The sequence below is a fragment of the Gossypium arboreum genome, chromosome 6 (genome assembly GCF_025698485.1).
Source record: "Gossypium arboreum isolate Shixiya-1 chromosome 6, ASM2569848v2, whole genome shotgun sequence".
Classification (NCBI taxonomy): Eukaryota; Viridiplantae; Streptophyta; class Magnoliopsida; order Malvales; family Malvaceae; genus Gossypium; species Gossypium arboreum.
This window is the reverse complement of record NC_069075.1, coordinates 45505203-45514637: the sequence shown is the minus strand read 5'-3', so window position 1 is coordinate 45514637 and position 9435 is coordinate 45505203.

Genomic DNA, 9435 nt, shown 5'->3' with positions numbered 1-9435 from the left:
CCAAAAGGCTTGAACTCGTGACCGTGTAATGATCATCAACTGGCCCTCGATTATACTCGAATCCATGACCACTTCATGGTCGCCGACTAGGACCTCCACCTAGACTTCGACACCTAATCATATCAAGCATTGTCACCCCAGACCTGATTTCCCTAAGATGGGTTTCTAAGGTGATGGTCCTGTCCAGCCAGCCATGACATATGAAATGCATGTGTTCTAAGACACGTTATCACATTCTCAACCCTTCAAAACTACCTTTAAATTTTCACTGTTTCAGTCGAAAACCCTAAGCCCTTTTAAAAAACCCTAAACCTTAACCCTAAAAATCCTAAACCTTAAAACTATTAAAAACCTTAACCCTAAGAGAGACACACGAAAAGTATGCTGAGTTGGACACGCTTTTTGTTTCTCTCTCTAAAATTGACTTATTTCCTTAAATTTTAAAAATATGGCACAAAACCCTAATTAAAAAAAATCAGCATATTTGACTAAGTTGGCCTTTACTTTTATTTTACTTAAATTTTACTGAGATTTGAGATGAGAGGTTTATTGACAACTAAATTAGTAAATAACTTACTTCTTATTTTATAGTTATTGTAAATACCTAATTTTTTCGGGATTTACAATCTTGACTTGGATTTCAGAGTCCTCTCGTGAATTCTTTGTTCTAAACATAATTACTTTTATTTAATTTTAAAATTGAAATTGAATAAGAGATAAATATTTTTTCCTTTTTAAGATTTTAGCATTTAAAGTTGGATTAAGTTTTATTTTGTTTAACTTTGATTTACAATAAATTGAAACAATCTATTTTCAATTTTTTTGAAATAATCTTAAATTATTTTAAATTTGATTTAATTTAAAATTTGATATTTTTGGTATGAGTGGGTGGATATTTAGATATCCACTTATGGTTTTTTTCTAAATAAGAACAATAAATTTTATTTAAATGAAATATTTGGTACACTATCACCACAAATTGAGTTGGGAGTTCATAAGTATCTTATAGCGATATGGTTTTATATTTTAAAACCGCTTAGTAAATACTAACTTTTCCTTTAAAATAAATTGAAGTTTATATTTTAAAATTTTAAATAAAGTTTTAAATAAAATTATTTTGAGGCTTGAAAGATTTTTTTAATTTTAAAGCTAAGTTAGTTTTAAAATTCAAATTAAAGCCCAAAACATTTTTAAAAAATCCACATTAATTTGTATGCTTGAATCGGTTTTGAAGTATTGCTTTAATTTGGAGCCCAAGTTAAGTTAACTTATAGCTCACCTTTTTTTAAAGTCCAAATTATTTTGAGCCGAATTTTAATTTACAATCCATTTTATTTTTTAAAAAAGAGTTTTGAATCAATTATGTAAAGAGTCCAATTACAGTATTGGCCCTTGGCCCATTTCAATTTTTAAGGGCCCAAGCTCATATCATGTTCGTGTTTCAGCTAGGGTTTGAAAACATAACCTTTGGCTGCCACCACAAATGTGAGCACACACAAAGAGTACATTTTTAGCCAAGTCAATTTTTAATAGAAATTAGTTACATTTGATGAACGGTTTTGTAACGCCCTAAATTTTTAGTTTTTGAATTGTTAAAAATCGTCAACATGATTAATTTGGTTTACTGGTTAAGTGTTGTACTTATGTACGTGAGGTTCTGGGTTTGAATTTTTTCCTTGAAGTTTTGTTAGTTTTGCTCCAACCCTTATTTGTGGATATTAAGGTTAAAAATTATTTTCGCTCAACTAATGACAAGAATGAGCTTGTTGGTTCAATAGTAAAGCTTCTCTTACCCAGTGATCTGGTGTTTGAGTTCTTGTGTGTGTGAAATGGGGATATTTTTGCACTTTTCTTACTTGTGCTTCCCATAAGGTGGAAGTCGGGAAGATTTCAAATTTTAAGGTTTAATCTGATAGGATGACAGTAAATCTGATAAGTTGAGATTTGATTTTATTTTAATTCTTTTTAAAAAAAATTTCGTAAAATCTCTCCACAATCGTCCACTTATTTTCCCACTCTCCTCATTGTTTTGGTTTTTACATTGGTTATTGGTAAATGTTCTCAAACTTATTTTCCTTTCTTTTTTCCAAATTATTCCTTCTTATTTCTCATTATTCTCTTTAACATCCAAATTTTGTTGGTGGGTACGTTTTTGAATACTAGAGCTGTGGTATGTTTTGTGTAATTAGGGTGTTTGTTTATTTTAGGAAGTTTATTTTTGTGTATTTGTTATTTGAGAAATTTTTGGTCCATGTTATTTGCGTTTTGATAATTCTGCTGTGTGGGAATCTGTTCGGTGATAATTGTGAAGCATTCAATTCTTCTCCAGTGACCTAGATAACATTTTAGGTTGCTATTTTCTCAAGGGTATGTTATTGATTTGTTGTTTAAGGTTGACTTAGGTGTTAGGATTGTGTTGTTGGTGTTTGCGACCGAGTTAGGGACTCAAAATTTAAATTATCATTTTTAGTTCTCATGTCCTTACGGTTGGTTTAAGTATCAGAATTACGGTTGTGGTGTGGGCATAAAAAAACGATCGTGTGTGGAATAAAAACCACAAAAAATAGCGAATGACACAATGCCAAAAAACCCACTGTCGACATCACATAACCATGTGCCAAGCCGTGTGGCAGACCGTGTGAGCCACACATGTAAGGCCACACGGGCTAGGTTATTTGGGCCATGTAGGCCACAAGGGCATGTGATAGGCCGTGTGGACCACACTGGCTAGGCCAGTTAGGCCACATAGGCGTGTGGGCCCATTTTTTGTAAAATTTGGTTAGAGCTGAATTGCCACATATGAAATTGAGCACAATTTTGCAAAGAAATAGCCCACTTGCCTCTCGAGAAGAGATGGGAAACATGCTCAATATCATTTGATTGAATAGTTGACCCAGCTCCTTGTTGTTTGAAGAAACCCTCCACTTCAATTGGTATTTTTTCACGAAAAGCAAACATGAGATAACAAATCCAGTCTTTCACTAAGATTTCGAATAGCTGTCCCGAGTTCAAGTTGATTATGTTCTGTTGGTACATGATATTCGTGACAGGTTTTAAATATTTATAATGAATCATTATTGAAACTAACTATTATCACGATGAAGGCAAGTGTACATATCGAACAGTAGTATAGCTTTAGCAAGACCGGATTATCGAACCCAAAGGAACTAAAAGTACTACTATTAACTTTCTTTTTATTATCTAGCCTAAAAAATAAAAGGGTTTTGTTTATCTAACTAATTAACTAAACTAAGAAATCACAGAAAATAGAATTGGGGAATTACTTTTGGAAAAAAGATTGAATTAAGACAATACCTAAGGAAAAATCCACCTAGACTTCACTTGTTATTTGACTCTGAATCGGACGATTTATTCATTTGACTTGATCCGTAGAAATCCCTAAGTTATATTATTATCCCTCTCGAGACTAACAACGTCTAACCCTAGGTTGAATAATTGAAATCTCTTTCTAATTAACTCCCTAGGGTTGCATTAACTCGATCTATGGATCCCCTTATTAGGTTTCACCCTAATCCGGTAAAATCTTGTCACCCTATCTCTAGGCGCGCAATCAACTTCGCTTAATTATGACAAATGTACTCTTAGACAGGGTCTATTCCTCCTCTGAATAAGAGCTTAACTTGAATCAATATCCTGGAATATTAAGAAAAGAATTAAGAACACAATTAAGAACAAGTCAAATATTTATCATACAATTCATATAATAATAACAAGATCTGTCTTAGGTTTTATCCCCCTTATGTATTTAGGGGTTTTAGTTCATAACTAAAAAGGTAAACATCTTAGAAGAATAATAAATACAAAACATAAAGAAAAACCCAAAACTCCTGAAGGGAAATTGAGGGGAGATCTTCAGTCTTGATGATAAATCCGGCTTCTGAGATGGATCAATCGGCTTTTCTTGAGCAGCTCCCTGCTTCCTCCTCTGTGACCCCTTTTTCTCCTCCTCTTAGGCTTTAGAATGGCTAGGAACCCTCAAAATTGGCCTTTCTAAATTAGACTCAATTTGGGCTCAACAGGGACATGCCTATGTAACACGACCGTGTGCGATTACTTCAGGCCGTGGTCAAGCCTGTTAAATAGGTACGGGCGTGTGGTCCACCCGTGTGAGTCGTGCTTCGATTCTGCCAAATTGACAAGGCTGAGTGGTTTGCCCATGTGAAGAGGTCCAGGCCGTGTTGATTTCAAATTCTTCTCTGTTTTTGGCCCATTTCTCGTTCCTTTCACTCTCCTATGCTCACCTAAGTTTAAAACATGAAATTAAGGCATTAGGAGCATTGAATTCACCAAATATAAGGAAAAATCATCCATAAAATGTACTAAGCATGGGATAGAAATATGTATAAATTACGGTTTATCAAATACCCCTACACTTAAGCATTTGCTTGTCCTCAAGTAAAATCCTCAATTCATAATTAAAATAAATTCTTCTCAACTTATAATTTCTATCGATAATATCTCAAAATAATCCATAGGTAATCATACATTGAAAATTCAACTGGAAAAGCATTAAAGTTTCAAACATTCCAAGTTGAGCATTTTATCATGAAAACATAGGTGTCTCCCCTCATCTAAGTAATTACCTTTGATTCAAAATATCACAGAGTTTCACATCCTCACTAAAGATTCACTCAAATCACTCGAGGTGTTTAAGGACAATAAATGAAGCACTCAGTAGTCAATAATGAAGAGTCATTACCATAGGCTTGCATGAAAATCAAATCCCTACCACTATAAATTGAGATGAAACATCAATCAAAAGGTCTTGAGAGGGTTGTAACGTGGCTTTAGTTAGAGGGTGTGGTCACAAACTGAAAGAAAGGGTTAGAATCGAGATTGAATTGAAAAATTGTCTAACTAGAAAAATAACTAGTCATCAATTGCGTACAATAGAGGCTTTTCTCAGAATATGAAATTTAACTTCTTTAGCTCAGAAGATCACTACTAATAATATGTATACATGTATATATATATTTCAGAACAAGTCAAATTACAAAATAGAATAAAACATAGCTAAACAACTATTCCAACTCAAATCTTGACAAAAATAGGGATCGAATTAATTTAGGGGATTTCAACATAATGAGTTATGGGTTAATATTGAGGGTAAATTAATGAATGGGTTGTTAGGCTCAATGGGGTTCACTAAGGGTTAATTGTGAAGGAAGGCTTTTATGGAGTGAGTGGGTTAAACCTAAGTGCCTTTATCATTTTGACATATCAAATCAAATGGTGTGGTCTTGACATGCATAATCAAGCAAGTTCTAGAATAACAATTCAATACTGACGCACTCATAATGAAAGTGAGCATGAAAGAAATAATAGATGCTCTAAAGGCTCAAGATCTCACAAAAATTATGGCTTTTTGAAGTTTAAACTTGTGAATTCCAACTCAAAATAATACCTAAACTTGGGGGAACAACCTAAAAGTTTTTAATTCTTCAAAAATCAACTTATCATGCTTGATTCCCTAATGTCTTACAGTTTAAACAATCAATGCATAAATGCCTATGTTTTAATTTAAGATATATCAATAAACATTATAGACTAATTGGAATTCATTCTAATAATGATATGAGAAGATCGCATGAGAATAAAACAAAATTCAGGGATTTTTCTGATATAAAAGACCAATACCCCCACACTTAAGATGTACATTTCCCTCAATGTACAAAGATAGATATTTGAAAAAGATAGATATATAATCATAAGATAAGGAGAGAATTGAAACTTCCTGAATGATGAATGAATCCCTTGAATTGGTGTTTTGGAGAATAATCAGCGTGAGAGTGGAGGAGGATACTCCGGTGGTGGTAGAGGTTCATTAGTCCATAAGTTCTGCACTGCACCAAAAGAATATTATATCTGGTGGTAGCTATAGTTGTGGTCGAGCAGGACATGGCAGTCATGGAGAACCATTCCCGGTGGAGTTTCTAGTTCCTATGTGACGATGAGCTTAGGAGCTCTTTATGATTGAGATAAAACCAGGATCTCTTTGAGAGGTTTATTGAAGCATAATTACTCGTAGTGAAATAGCCGAAGAATAAAAATTGTAAAAACTCAGGATAATAGTATTAAAAGGAAATAAATAAAAATAATAATTTCAAAATACAGAGATAAAAATAAAATAAAATAAATAATAGGTGTTTATAGAGAAATTAGGGCACATGGTCATGGGGCACGCCCGTGTGCTCTAATCTCAGCCCGTGCATTTCATAGTTTTCGAAATTAGGCGCATTGGTGTACACGGCCATGTTGCACAGCCGTTTCGATCTCCGTTCATTTCTCCCACACGCCCGTGTTAAATTGACAGGTTCACCCACGGTTTCAAAACACGGGCATGTTGCACGCTCCTATTATTTTGGCAGTTTTGGCCAAGGCCATGTTGCACAGCCGTGGCTACTTATCGTATCCCATGTTGGGGAAGAATTTTTTTGCCCTGTTTTCACACGACCGTATCGCACGGCCGTGTTGCATCCCGTAGTATGTGCACAGCTTACGGCACGCCCGTGTGCCTGGCCGTGTAGTTCTGAAAAGCCTGCGTTCAATGATTTGGTTAGTATGTTAGATTTTAAAAACTAAAATTTAAAGAAAGTAATATTGTTAGTGCTCGGGTTGCCTCCCGAGAAGCGCTTATTTAAAGTCTAAGGTAGACTTTACCGTGTGAGTATACTTAAAGAGTTTCGTGGAACCGTAGCTCCTCCCTGTCATCTTTAATTTCTCACCGTTGTAAGGTTTGAGGAGATGTCCATTTACGTTGAAAGTACCTTGCGATGGGTGACTTATTTCTACGGTGCCGTATGGGAAAACTGTTTTGACTACGGATGGACCTGACCATCGTGATTTAAGCTTCCCAGGGAATAATTTGAATCTCGAGTTATATAATAGTACAAGATCTCCAACTTCAAATTGTTTATTTTTTTTTAACCGAGCATCATGGCGTCGTTTCGTTGCTTCCTTGTATAGTCTTGAATTTTCATATGCATAAGTTCGCAATTCGTCTAACTCATTTAACTGCATCAACCTGTTTTCACTTACAAGTTTGGGATCAAAGTTTAGAAATTTTATAGCCTAGAATGCTTTGTGTTCTAACTTAATTGGTAGATGACAACTTTTTCCATAAACGAGGTTGTATAGTGATGTTCCTATGGGGGTTTTACAAGCAGTTCTATAAGCCCATAATGCGCCATCTACTTTCATTGCTCAATCTTTCCTGTTTAATCCTACTGTCTTTTCTAGGATATGTTTAAGTTCTCGATTTGCCACTTCGACTTGGCCACTAGTTTGAGGGTGGTAAGGGGTAGTTGTTCGGTGGTAAACTCTATATTTCTTGAAGGTCTTTTCAAATTAGGCGTTTCAGAAATGAGTCCCCCTATCGCTGATGATTAATCTAAGTGTTCAAAATCGAGAGAAAAGTTTTTTAAGGAAACGTACCACTACTCTAGCATCATTTGTAGGCAGAGCTTGGGCTTCAACCCATTTAGACATATAATCGACAACTACTAAGATGTATTTATTCCCAAATGGACTAGGGAATGGACCTATGAAGTTGATATCCCAAACATCAAATATTTCACATAAAAGCATATATGTTTGAGGCATTTCATCATGGTTAGAGATATTACCTGTCCTTTGGCATTTGTCACAAGAAATAACATACCTGTTGGCATCTTTGAATAAGGTGGGCCAATAAAAACCTGATTCAAGTATTTTATGTGCGATCTTATTTCCACCGTAATTTCCTCCAGCTGGTCCTGAGTGGAAATGTTCCAAGATTTTTAATGCTTCTGTTCTTGTAACGCATCGCCGAATGACTTGATCTGCACATATACGAAAAAGAAAAGGATCTTTCCAAAAGTAGTTTTTCACATCAGTAAAGAATTGTTTCTTTTTCTGATGTGTCAACCCTATTGGGATAATGTTAGCGGCTAAAAAAGTCGCAATGTCTGCAAACTAAGGTACCTCCGAGTCAGAAATAGCAAAAAATTGTTCTTCAGGGAACGAATCATTTATTTCCACTTCATCTAGCTCTTTAGTACTTTGAATTTTCAAGCCTGGATAAATGATCAGCTGCGAGTTTTTCTGCTCCTTTCTTATCTTGAATTTCCAAGTCGAATTCCTGTAATAACAAAATCCATCGAATGAGTCGAGGCTTTGCATCAGTCTTAGTTAACAGGTAGCGAAAGGCAGAACGGTCAGTATAAACAAAAACTTTAGACAATATTAGATATGGCCTAAATTTATCGAATGCAAAAACCACAGCTAACAATTCTTTCTCTGTGGTGGTGTAGTTCTTCTGTGCGGCTGTCAAAGTTTTGCTGGCATAATAAATAGGCTGAAAGTACTTGTCCCTTTGCTATCCCAAAACTGCACCTACTGCAAAGTCACTCACATCACACATTAGCTCAAAAGGTAAATTCCAATTAGGTGCTATTATAATTGGAGCATTAATCAATTTATCCTTTAGAGTATTAAATGCTTCTAAACATTCCTGATCAAAATTAAAGAGCATATCTTTTTCTAGTAATTTGGTTAAAGGCTTAGCTATTTTAGAAAAATCTTTAATAAATCTTCTATAAAACCCAGCATGTCCTAAAAAACTTCTAATAGCCTTAACCGAACTAGGAGGAGGTAATTTTTCAATGATTTCGAATTTAGATTTATCAACCTCAATCCCTTTACTAGAAATTTTATGTCCTAACACAATACCTTCTTGAACCATAAAGTGACATTTTTCCCAATTAAGTACAAGGTTCGTTTCCTCACATCTTATTAGAACCCGTTTTAAATTTTTAAGGCAAAGATGGAAAGAGTTATTGAATACTGAGAAATCATCCATAAATACCTCCATGATTTCTTCTACGAGTTCGTCAAAGATGGCCATCATGCATCGCTAGAACGTAGCAGGAGCATTACATAATCCAAAGGGCATTATTCGATAAGAAAATGTACCGTATGGACATGTGAATGTCATTTTTCCTGATCTTCAGGGGCTATTGGGATTTGGAAATAGTTAGATAGTCCGTCTAAGAAGCAGTAGTGCTTGTGCCCTGATAGTCTTTCCACCATTTGGTCAATGAATGGCAAGGGGAAGTGATATTTTTCTTGTGGCATCATTTAGCTTCCTATAGTCAATGCAAACTCTCCAACCTGTGACTGTCCTAGTTGGAATTAGTTCATTCTTCTCATTGGCTACCACAGTCATGCCTCATTTTTTAGGAACAACCTGCACTGGACTTACCCAAGAACTGTCAAAAATAGGATAAATAATTCCAGCATCTAGAAGTTTAATTACCTCGGCTTTAACAACTTCCTTCATGTTTGGGTTCAGTCGTATTTGGGCTTGCATATATGGTTTATATTCATCTTCCATTAAAATTTTGTGGGTGCAAAAAGAAGGGCTGATCCCTTTAA